This window comes from Argiope bruennichi, chromosome 6 (assembly GCF_947563725.1).
Source record: "Argiope bruennichi chromosome 6, qqArgBrue1.1, whole genome shotgun sequence".
Classification (NCBI taxonomy): Eukaryota; Metazoa; Arthropoda; class Arachnida; order Araneae; family Araneidae; genus Argiope; species Argiope bruennichi.
Genome location: NC_079156.1, coordinates 8,790,252 through 8,803,758, shown reverse-complemented (window position 1 = coordinate 8,803,758; position 13,507 = coordinate 8,790,252). Strand labels below are relative to the sequence as shown.

The following is a 13,507-nucleotide window of genomic DNA, read 5'->3' as shown; positions in this document are numbered from 1 at the left end:
TTTGCATTACTAGACTAAAATGATGAGAGATTCTAAAACCACCTCTCTTATTGAACCCTCTTCGATTCCTAAAAACCAGAATGCATATCCAATGAACACAGTTACAGGTAAGTCATATTGAAATAGAAAAAGGAAAAATCAAAATGTTCCAGACTTATTTGGCGCTTTAATTTAGCAGAATCAATAGCTTAATGAAAATAAATCCAAAGGAAGCGGAACGAATGGCAGTTGCCAGCAATGGGACATCATTCTTGGAATTTTGCGGTTACCATGGAAACGAACTAGACGCCCATTCTTGCGAGGCTCAACCATCAGCAGATGGGTTTATGTCCCACAACTTCAGATGTAGCTCTGTAACTGTGTCGCGAGCAGCTGGGGGAAAGTCTCTGCAGTTAAAAAGATAACTTAGCTCGATTAGAAGAATTCGACCAGCGCTACATTTTAGATTTTGGTTTTTCTTTTCCTTTTTTTTTTTTTCTGATGCCGTGAATTCTATTTATTCTGATCTAGAAGGTAAGTATATAACATTACGTTTCTTTCTCATTAACTCTGTTAACATAGTATCGTAGAACAAAAAGTTATTCATTTTTATGAATATAAATATGTTTGGTGCATTCATTTCTCAGGTGAAAAGGCAATAACACAGGTATTAGACTAGCTTCATTGTCTTATGTAACATAGACGTCATTAATCTAAAGCAAGTAGAAACAAATGAGATAAAAACAGTAAGAACGCACTAAAAAAGGGGTTAAATCCTTTTTTTTTTGTATTTTTATAAATAAGAGAAACATCATTATTAAACTAATTATTACATTAAGCACGAAATATTAAAGTGTATTAATAATATTATCGCTGCAATCATCTTTTTCTTTTTATATCATCGCATTGTCATCGATATCTTCGAAATATCATTAACTGGAAGAGATTTTTTAAAGTTATAGTTGACTTTTTTCATAATTATCTTCACTTGCATTACGAAAGTTTGTAAAAAAAGATTGTCCCCTTAGAATGTTTGGATCTTTTATTATTTTAGCAATGTTCTTCTTGAAGACAATCACAAAGTTCTCTATAAAAAATATAATACTGATGTATTATATCTTTAATATTAATAGTATTTATTATTAATAGATATTTAGTATGTCGTATTAATGGATATAATTAGACAAATACTAATTGATCTTTCATTTAAAAAGGCACCATAATGATATATCATAAAAAGGCTATTCAAAGAAAATCTTTCGTAAGCTTTAATGAAATTTTGCTATACTTGTTCAGCAAATGTTTTATATATTAACAGTTTAAACCACTAAAAAAAAGATTTAAATAAGAATTTGAACCGATATTCATGTGAAAAAAGTGTTAGATAAGAAAATATAAAATCGGGATGAATTCCATAAGAGTTTGAATCGATAGTTATCTAAAAAATTTGCTAGATAAGAAAAATATAAAATCAGGATACATTCCATGGATCTCGTCAGGGCCGGAATAAGCGCGCTAAGGACTCGCTTGATCTTATTCTTAGGGAAGCTCTGTTAAAAAAAATTCACAAAGACTGATTTCCATTTATCAGTCTTTGCACTTTAAAATATAATTTCAAATGCTTTTACGAATTGTAACCCTGTTTTTTATTAATTTCCTTTAAAACTGCTATATTATTTGGCAATTATAAATAGTTTTATTAATCTGTCTGAATAATTAATATATGTTGGCAGCTGCTAAGTCATATTAGTTAAAAAAAATATTTCTTATAAATAATTAGTCTTAACTTTAACTTCCACATTGATAGAACATATTTTTGGGTGGGGCTGAAGGAAATAAGAATTTAAGTTTTAAAAAAATTGGTTTTGGGTTCTTTGGATTTTATGTAGTATCACCTTTGATTCCCTTAAACATAATCTTTCTATTTTTTTATACCTAAATGTGAAATTTCTTTTTTTTATTGCACTGATATTCCCTGCATGACATAATCTAGATGCAATTGGGAGAGAAGGTCGCAATTTTCTTCACTGATCTGTGAACTCCCAAAAGCCCCATATTGGGAGAGTCTACGAGAAAGCCAAAAGGAGAAGACTCCCTCTGGTACTTTAATTGACTTCAAAACTATTGGCGAAGAGGGTTTGTAGGTTTCTGATTAGTTGATTTCCAGTTTGGAATACGATCCCAAATAAACTTACGCCCTGTGCATAAGCCTTGTGCAAGTCACGTGCTCTTCACGATTCAAACATGTTTGCAATGTTTTGACTTGGAAATGTGGGAAAAAGAGATGCTGATTGACTACAATCTAAAATCATGCAGTCTGTTACAAAATCATCTTAGTGACGATTTAAAACGGGAAGTTTTTAGCAAATCAATTCATTTAACTTTAAATCTGATTGCAAGGGATTTTTTTTTTGGTTCGGGATTTATTTTAAATCTCCTATGATATTATATTTATTTATATCTCCTATGATCCTCTGCTTTTATATGTGGGTGCACAAATGTGATGATAAAACAGCTGGAAGCGTCTTAACATGAGTGTTTATATGCCGAATACTATATGTAAATTGTGCGAGGCAAAATTTTTCAAACCTCAAATATACAGAACATTTAACGATCAATCCTTTGGAAGACTGGAACCAAACATCTACAATTCCAATATATCTCATTGCTTTCTCTTCGTATGTATAAAAATAAAAAAAGAATGCATGGCTTGAATCATTTTGCTTTCCTCTGCATACAGTTAGAGTTAGAGAATTTTATATCATATGTTAATGCAGCACCGGCCTTAAACCGACTCGATACTACAGAGGACAAAAAAATTGCCGCATGAAAGCTGTTAATCATTGAGAAATAAAACGAGGGAAGAAGTTAAGTATATAGATGGCTATCATCTGTCCTTTCATGGGGATTCTATGTCATAAAATGTGAGAAAAATTAAGTTATTAATTATTTTATAAAATTATTAAATTTCTCTCTTTTTGTGTTTTGTATCATTAGCTATAAAATAGTTGACTTTTTAAGAATAAATAAAGTTTAATGTATCAAAATTGGTGTATAATCTCTGCTTATACATTCCCTTCAATGTAAAAAAAAATATGTGCTTTAATATGCAAGTTTTTTATTATTAATAATGCAATCACTTTTCCTTTAGCTTTTAATTCTGTAACTTTTCCACATTATTTGGTCGATGAATTTATATAATGCAATGCACGTGCATAGTGAAATATTATGTGATTCTGAAAAAATGTCGACTTCATTTATTTCCTTCATTATGCAAAATTAAGTTCCAAAATTGGAATATTATTTGTTCGAAAAGAGCAAACATCAAGAATGAAAAAAAAAAGATAACAGCTGAATTGTTTTTGTAAAGATCTCTTAAAAGATCCTTATGTGTCTATTCATTTTGTATCGATTTATTCTTTCTTTATATCAGAGCCGCGATGGCCTGGTGGTGAGGTTTCGATTTCGGAAACGGAGAATTTCACGTTGGAGACCCGGTTCCACCGTCGTGTAAGCGGGTCTAGTGCACATCAAATCCGTCGGGGCCAAACGTCCTACCGCTAGTGTGGTGTGGAAGTTTGGAGAGGGGGGTTCCAGCTGAGGTGTCATCCTTGTCACCTGACCGTGTTTCAAAATGACGAGATCCGTCCCAAAAAAAGCCCTAATGTTGCTTTAAAACAGTACGCTAATATAACTAAACTGAACTAACAAACTTTATATCAGATGCTACGTGGAAGTTAGAATTATGTGAAGTCAGTGTCGCCTATGATTCTGAGACTAGGGCACTTATAGGGTATGGAACTTCCCCTCCTCCTGTTGGCAAATATTTTTTATATAGTTTGGCGAGTCCCAATGAAGAAGAAAAACCGTGATTGTAAAGTATGAATGAACTTTCCAGTTTAAAACACTTCAATTTTCTGAAGTATTTTCTGCTATCATATTCTCAACATGGATAAAAAAATATTTTTCTTCACAAGATCAACAAAGGATTGCTGATAAAGTTTTCAGAAATATAACGAGATTTTTCAATGGCTTTAAATATGTGCTTTGATCTCTGTGAGTATTTCTCTATTTTGATATTTAATTATTGTGTAATGGACTATTTTATAAAAGAATTTTTTTTTTATTTTAGTATCATCTGAGGGATTTTTTTCTATTGTTAGTCATAGGAATGTACACATTTCCTGGGTTCGAGGATACTTTCTTTTCATGTTTTATCTGCCGATAGCCTTCTTTACACTCTATTGTGTCATGCCAATTAAAATATACCAGTTAAGATATTTTCTCCTTACTGATTTTTGATCAATGTAAAGAATTAAAGTAAAATACCTTTCGACAAAATTTAAAGCATAAAGATGTTTTAATAACTGAAGTGTTTCTTAAAAATCTTCTTTTTTTTTCTGTCAGTATTCCTGACAGTCCTTCTTCGCTAAAAAATATTTTGATTTTGAAGCTTGGCTTTGCAATATATTATGATTAGCATTGAAAATAAATCAAGTTGATATTTATTTAAAATTACAGCCTTTTTATCTGCATATGCATCCAATTATTATCTTTCATTAACAAGATGCTTAGAGGTTGTAGTTATAGCGATAATTAGGAACTAGAAATTATATTGATAAATATTTTTAATGATATATTTTTATATGACAAAATTATAAACCTATTTTGATTGAATTATATATATATAATATAAAATTTTTAAGAGGTTGAGTTTTTTATCTTTAATGCTACCGTAAATTAATATGGTAAATCTCGAAAATTTTAAAAATTGATGAAAAACAGATGATTTTTACCAAATTTTGCGACAATCAATCCCTATGCAAGAGCAGAAGATATCGAAGACAAATTTAATTAAACTTTTCCTTGCCTCGAACTTTTCCATTTCACAAAATTCCCACGGTATAGCTATATGGAAATGAAATTGGATAGTTTGGACAAACTTTTCGTGGTACATAGGAAGTGTTTAATAAGATTGCTAGCTTTCTATGCGTTATTGAGTAGAATTAGAATGGTATAAGCGCGGGAAAGAAAAAAAAATTGAAAGAAGAATTGAAAAACTGAATTTTTTAAAATTAATATTTAAAATTTAAAGACAATTTGAAATTATAAACCTTGATATTATTATAAATCCCCCTCCTTTTTGTCCTTCCTTTTTCCAATATCTCAATTTTGAAATTAAGTCTGTGTTTTTTATGAACACACTAATTAATAAACTCTAGATACATCTATTTTGATAAATAGTGATAAAACTAAAAATGCAGATTTCTATTAAATTTTTGACTAAATTCTTCTCCGTGAAATCCATCTGTCTGCCCATGTATATATGAAAACAATAAAAATGCAATATTTTTGACAAATGAAATTAAGCATATAGTTTTATCATCAAAATTATGTACGTGTATCATATTTTGGATTAAATATACAAAAGGATTTACTGTCTATTCTTACGTATAAGAGCATTATAACACAAAAATGAATTAACAAGATAAATGAAAATTTTGTGAGCAAGAGTAGTAATCTGCGCCAAATTTTGGCCCAGTTTATCTAAAGAAAGACTCACTCGAAAGACTTGCGCACTCGATTTTCTTCTTTTGTATAAAGTTTTCGAAACTTAAAGTACCAATTTGCATTAAATTTTGGCTCTGTCAATCATTTCCTCGATTTCCGGCTTGCTCACTTGGTGTTCTTCTTTCATATGCAGTCTTCAGACCAAAAATATTATTATGCATTAAATTTTGGCCCAATCGGAAGGCAGGCTTTCAAATTGCATACTCGATTTTCTTTGTTCGATAGAAATATTGAGATCAAAAGGACTTGATTTAAATTAAGGTCTAACTGGTCTAAAAGTAAGAATTTTGAATTGCATACTTGGTTTTCTTCGTTTGCATAAAAATAAAGACTAAAGTGTTAATCTGTACGAAATTTTGCTCCATTTTGTCGAAAGAAAAAACTTCCGAAATACATACACGATTATCAACGTTTGTATGCGATCTTGAGACCAAAAGTGCATTAAATTTTGGCCCAATCGGTCGAAATGCATACTCTGTTTTCTTCATCGTATGAAGAAACATAGAAGCCAATCTGTGCCGGATGTGAAAAAACTGAAGGAAGAACACTCCCATTTTTTTTTTTTTTACCTTATCTTCAATTTCTTGTGATTTCAAAAAGAAAGAGAGTTACAAGGAAATAAAATTTTGATTTAAATTTCTTCTATTTGATATTCTTAGCTCTTCAATGACAACCTTGGATTGCGTGATTAAAATTGGCACTTCTAATATTCATCGTGTTTCTTATATATTGCCAAGAATATTTATAAAAGTTTACGCTTGAGAATGGATATAAATTTATGAATGAAACTCTGCATCCATATTTATAATTTTTTTAATAAAAACTAGCTTCTATAAAAAAAATGGCAAAAAAAACCCATCGTAATGGTAATAAATTGAGCCTGGAGGAGCATGTAGAAAGATCAAGGACACGAATGACGGTGCCCAAGGGAGCCATAAGTCTATTACGTCACTTATGACGCGTCGCAAAAAAGTAAGACCATTGTTTCGATTGAACAGCAAAAAGGAGATCAGATTGACAGATTGATTCGCGCCTGTCAGGATGTTGTACACACATTTGTAATAGCTAGCAAATACTTTGAGTGAAGAATGAATCAACAAAAAAGAAAGTTATATTTTTATCCTGAAGCTTAAAATAGTACTTATACTTGTAAAAACTAAATTTAAAAAAATCCTTTTTTTTTTTTTTTGCAATTTTATTTTTTGAAAATTGATAGTCTTTAATTATTATTATTATTATTATTAACGCGATATTTTTTATAGTTCCATTCCGTTCGTAAATTGTGAGACAAATGATCAGTAAGATTCAAAAATCGTTTAAAGTGATCTGCAGGATTAAGTTTTGAACTTAGAAAGACTAGATTTAGCACGTAATTTCTTCTTTGGAAATGACCTCTCGCAAAGAAAGGGTCTCCAAAATTTAAATTCAGAATTATAGTTAAAAATGTATCAAAATGTTAATATTTTTCTTCAATACTTCGAATTGTATTATCGCATAAAAATGAGTTTTACGCCATTTTTTCAATTTAAAAAATAACTTTTCCATTATGTTAGTGTTATTTCCGTGTAAATTTTTCTAATTTAAATCAGTTTTTCAAAATCTTAAGTATATTTTACAATAATATTTTTCATTGTATTGGTTTACTGATCTTATATATTGGCGCGTTGCCACGATATTAAATACATTTATGTTTTTGTGCGTTTATCTATATTATAATGAAAGACAAATTTTCAAAAATGAAGATAAAATACAGATGAAGGAATCTTGAAACATTATCACATTGAGAGAAGATTTTGAAAATCTTCTGGAATGTATAAGGTGATAAAAAAAATTGTATTTTAAAATGAGTAAACTTCATGGATATTCAATACCCAAAATTTTCTCTGATAAACACATCTGTGATCCTAAAAAGTTTGGATTGGTGTAATTTGATTGTTTATTTCCGGAATTGTTAATTCAGAGAAATGACGACCTTATAAGCACATTTGAAGCCAGCTTCAGATTTTGGAGACAATTCCTTTAACACACGCAACTCAAACCGTATTTAGTTTACGCATTTATTGCACAAAGTATAACTATGCCTATGGTGAATTATTTTATGCAAAAAAAAGTTAATTGCGTTAGTAAGTTGATTGTAGAAAAAATACGATTTACTCCTCCGGATAAATAAAGTACATCGTTAGAGTTTTTTTATTATTTTTACTCTTTTATTAACTACATAAATGACGAAATATAATCAGCAGTAATAGTTCCAAGAAATAATTTTAGATTATATCGAATGAATATAAAGATTCTGGGTTGGGAGAGGAAAAGGGAAAGGAGGCTTTCAATTATCCTTTGCTTTCGTCTTATTCGACGTCCATGGTAGACTATATATAATTTTACAATTACACTATCGATTCGCAAGAGATAGACGGCTCAACTGATTTGATTAAATAAAAAAAAATTCTTCATAAATTTTCATTACCTATCGCTATCTGGCAATCAAAACCGAGAAAATAAATAAAATCATTTTAGTTTTTGGTTGACATGAGGGACAATCATTTCAATAAAAAGCTTCTTCCATCATAAGAATCTCTAAAGAAATTCAACTCAGACTAATCAAATTCAATAAAAATAGAAAAACCCATTTGACTATTAAATGAAGAAGGCGTTTATCTCCTGATGTTGAAGGAATCGTCCTTCTCAAAGTATAGACTGCTTCTTTCATAAAGAGAATGTGTTTATTTTCGGACCGTCTTTGGCTCAGTTGTTACCTTCCACACCAAAAAATTTTCAGGAATTGTGTAGATGTTTTCAGTTATCCGCCACATTTTATTTTTGTGTTTGTATTTGTTTTCTATTTGTATAGAGCCGTTTACAACTCCTACCTTACATTTAGCATTTTATATTTTGTTTCTTGTAAATGGCATATTTAAAGACAAAGTACATAGTGATTACAATTAAAACTGCACTTTTAAAAGGCTGTAAAAAAGAACCACTGGTCATACCACTGGACCAATAGATGGCAATGTGTTAACCACTTAACTGTTTTATTTGCTTTACTACCTAATAAGATGACACCTTCTATTTTTGGGATATTATTTTATTTTGATTCAAATGGAAATCCATTGAATACTTGACCTATCTATGTATTCGAAGTAATTTTTATATTGAATATTATAATTATTATAATAGTTATGAATGGTTTATTTTCTGCTTACAACTATAAAAATTCAATAAATCAATGCACGTATGGCAGTTAAGCAGTTAAAGCTAATCCATCATGACAAGTATTGTCACAGCGGGGAGGGAAAATGTCTGTTTTTAACTGTCCGTAGACCAAAACCCGTGCAAAGAGCAAAATTGAAATCTGTTTTCAACTGTCTCTTGGCCAAAAATCATAGAAAAGGCAAAACTGAAATAGGTTTCCATTTGTCTTAGGCCAAACACTGTAGAAAGAGCAAAGACTGATGAAATCATCAAGAAAAGAAAGAGGCAACGACTTGCTTCAGAAAAGTTGATTAAGCTCTCAGCCGTTTTCTTCCACGAGCTGGAAGCTTAAAACAGCATGCTCCCCAACATATCGGAATTTTCAGTGGTGATATTTTGAATGTGTTCAGCAATGCGTATTTCAATTCAAATAGGTTCGAAATCGGACTCCCGCACACAACATCTTTTAGGAAACAACACAGCCAGAAGTCGTGAGTGTTTGGGTCAAGTGACCTTGGCGGACTTGGCTATTGATATTTTTGTCATTCCTTAAATGCAGAATCTACAGCTATTTCACTGGTGTTGCAATGTATAGAGAAGTACCATCTTGTATGAAAATTGTTCGATCCTCACATCCGTGCTGTTGCAGAGCTGAAATGAGGAAGTTGCACGAAAGAGATTCCTAATGTGTTCCATTGACTACACAAGTTACAGAAAACGGATGACCAATCTCTTCAAACAAAAGAAAGGACAGCAAAATGTCATTTTGTGCTGCCGTAAAATCACACCACCTTAAGAGGTAGTGATCGCAATCGGAATAGATGCTTTCTTGCCTATATTCTGCAATTTTGAGTTTTAACAGAATCTTGGAGATGGATAAGGGCTTCATCTGTTCACAAAATGTGTCATGGCCACTTTCATTTGAGAAAGAAATTGCAGAGCAACAGCATCTACTAAGGACAAAGGCAAATATTTTGTTATGTTTAAGATTACCAAATAAGGTCTGCTTTGCTTCATGAGGTAACACTTCCTCAACGACAACTCATGTTAACCGAAGCTGCATTGTGTGTTATTACGCCACATTAAATAGCCATGAATAAGGTGCTAATTCATTGAAATGAAGTTCCCATGTTTTAACAGAACTTCTTTTTAAATATTAGTTACCACATTCTAGATAACAAAACTTTGCAATTGAAATAAAAGTTGTTTAATTTCATGGAAGACATTCTGATAGGCAACGGATGATGTTTTGTTTCGGGGCGATTTTCTTTCTTGTGAATTTTAGCAGTACTTGAGTTAAGGACACAGACCAATTACCGGAACCAGAATGTTAGTTTTTATTCATGCTTAGAAGATAGAATGTTTTAACTTGTCAAGGATAAGTGACCATTTCTTTTTTAAAATATGGCGTAATGCAACGTAGGAACTTGACTTACGACATCGCACGGAGGACAATGAAATCTGTAAGTTACCATTAATACGGCTCAGCCATCTCTGACAGCTTAAAAAAATGAAACACTTGTTTCAATTTGAACACATAAGTATATTTATGAAACATCAATATTTGCATTAAATTTTAATTAAGATTTATGATTAAACATTTTTTTTCTTCCCGGTGACTTTTTCATTCAGAATAGCACAAACGAAATCCTCCACTCTCAGTTTTCGTGCTCCAAAATTATTTTCGACTAAAAAAGTCACGATTCTCGTGTCTGGATCGCTTCCGATCAAATTTGCGTGCGAACAAACAAGGCAAATATTTGACTCAGAAATATTTCTCTCTATAAAACACTAAAGAAGAATTTGTGAAAGGTAATAAGGCTTGTATTTAAAAAAATTTCAGATTTTTTTCGTATTTTTTTGTATTTATATGTGAAAGAAATAATCTTTTTGTCCATACAGCTCTAAGACATTTCAGATGGGTTTCAAAAATGTGAAATTGAGACAATTTTCGAGTAAAAGAATTCCTGAGTAAACTTATTTGAATAGTAATATTCCATGACAGGAATCGCCCATTTCATCATTTTCCGTATTTGTCAGAAATGAACGATTACTATGCAAGCCTTGTGTGGCTGCAATTAGCGGTATTTTTAATGGAAATTTTCTGGATTTGTATGGAGGGCTGGTTTGTTTGAAGGTTTTTTCATTTTTATTGCGAGGAAACTATTTTCTTCTAAGAAAATGAATTTTTTGGATTTCTATGACATCATTTTCCTACTTCCAAAACAATTTTAATAGCTTAACTTAAGAACTAAACTTATTTTCCGTTCAGAAGAAGATAACACTTCGGACGTCCTTTAGTTTTTATCTATTTTTCCCATTAAAATTAATTAAAATGGTTTCTGTTTTTTTTTATTGCGAAAACCTACTTTATTGTATTTTTACCCATATTAGCTTGACGTTTCTCATTAATTGTTTCGATTCTCTCGCGAAAAATCAATTAATTCTGCCTTTTGTTAATAACTTTTTTGATTTCAGAACTATAACTTATTTGTTACATTACTAAATGCTATTGCAGTGCAGCAGGTAGTCATATTATATTCGTTCAGTTCGTTTACTTCTTTCACACTTTCGGATTTTCTGACGGAGTTTCTATAGAAAAGCTACCATTTATTTATGATCTTTGGAGCAAACTGAAGAAGGCTAACTGCAACAGTTCATGATTGATTTTGGGACTAATTTTCCTTTATTTTCTCTTTAAAGGACTTTTCACCGCCATTTCTTTTCTTTTATTTATTTAAATACTCCACTTTCATGCTTTTAATACAAGAAATTCTTAAGATTAATAAAACTGAAACGAAATGTAACTAACCTGCCAAGCGAACAAGTTGGTCGCTTAAATGAAAAGCAATAGGACCATTCTGCTAAGACTCTGTATAAGAGGAAATAATTTATTAATAATTTTACCAGAGGCAAAATTTCTAATTACTATTTCTAACATATATTTTTATATAATTTTCTTAAACCATTTATCAATAAAATTACTATCAAGATTTAAATTTGTTAGAATTGTGAGGTGATATTTGTTTACATTCCTCAGTGAGGAATAATCTTGATTTTATTAACAAATTGAAAATGACATCAAGGCATATTTTGATGATGGCAGAAGAAATGGTAAAAAATGTTAGCAGAAGTGCATTGCGGTAGAAGAAGATTACTTTGAAAGAGATCCAAAATGTTTGAATCAAAAAATTGTTACCTTTTAAGAAGCAATTCCGGACATTTCTTTCTTTCTTTATCACAGAAATATTTTAAACAATATTCCAATACCGTTAACATATCCTTTTCGAGAATCATCGGCCAAAAAGAGTCCGGTTTTGTTCCTAAAAGAATACGTACTGTCGCTGAGGTTTTTTTCTCTTTAGTGTCATGAGATACCCTTTATGTCCTTTAAGTGAAAGAAATGGTAAGTCATCTATCGCTATGGAGCAAACATCTGCTGCATGCTTTGGAAAAGCCATTTTTAAAATTTCACAAATCAAGTCACCTAGTCCATATTTATAATTTCTTTCTAAAGTTGAAAACGTTCCCATCTTTTGATCACTTAAAAATATTTTATTGAAAGGCAGTTAAAGGGTATTTTTTTTTTAAAACTAGTTATGAATTTACAAAAATATTTTATTGCAAGGAATTATATAAATTTAGTAAAATTATATCGTAAATGGGTTTTCATATGGCTTTATTTAAAAGCATCCAACAGTGATAAATATTTTTTCGTTACTCTTAGAATATTGTATACTTCTCAGAGATAATGTGTTTACATATTTCTGAATAAAATTATCCAAATAAAATTATCTCCATTAGTAATAAAGATAAATGCATGTGTGTGTCACAATGTGTATTGGTGCTTTATAGGAGCGATCGTTTAATTTAAATCTATTAAACATGGTTAATATATATATTGGAGGATGAGTAATGTCGCAAATACGTTAAACAACTAAAGTTAACTATTCCGCATCTGCATTTGTAATTGTATTTTTGTACGCAATACCTTTTATCATGAAACTTACAGTTCTAAGCATGTATAACTGAAGTCTTCATAAAAAAATATTCAGAAGGTGATAAAGAATTCATGGCTACAATTGTCTCAATAAGAACACAAAATGCAACAAGGATGTGCCTTCGAAGCTTTTTTTTTAATTTGAAATTAAAGTTTTAATTTTAAAAAATATGCGATCTTTTTTTTTTTGCGATGGTATCCAAAAAATTTTAAAGTACAAAAATTAAATTCATTGTAAATTATCTTATATACAATTTCAGTATAAGATATGCTTTTAGTAAAATATTAAGATTTTGTTATTATATTTGAGATTTTATTATATGAGATTTTGACAGTTAAAGTTTAAGTTCAGAATAAAGGAGAAGTTTCAGAATAAGGAGCAAATTTTTTTTAAATGCGCCTATTTTTAAAATTTGCTGCTATTTCTTCTAATATAATCGTAAGAGTAAAGATATACGCAGAAAATAAGTGAAATGAATTGTGCAATGAGAAGAATGGTTTAAAGTTTCTATTATAATATGAGCTATATGCCTATAAAAATTTTAAATATCTTGTTGAAAAAGCCCTTAAGATCAAGTTACACAATATATTTAATTGAAATTTATATGAATCATTAATCCAGACATAACAACTAGTCGCCAAAGACGGCTCATTGGATCCTCAGTATCCATTAATTTTTAACTAAAGGTTCTGGGTACATTAATTTTTATTTAATATTCTGGGTATCTAATAATTTTACTTGATTTTTCTTAATTTATCTTTAAC

At 30.3% G+C, this 13,507-nt stretch overlaps 1 protein-coding gene across 1 annotated transcript in view; it reads left to right on the top strand.

Moving 5' to 3' along the window:
• Positions 1–392: 392 nt before the first annotated feature.
• The window catches only part of LOC129972177 (uncharacterized), a 95,523-nt gene continuing 82,408 nt past the window's right edge, over positions 393–13,507 (top strand). The window contains exon 1 of the mRNA XM_056086207.1: positions 393–513. The gene's annotated coding sequence lies outside the window, so the exon portion shown is untranslated. The remainder of the gene's footprint in view (positions 514–13,507) is intronic.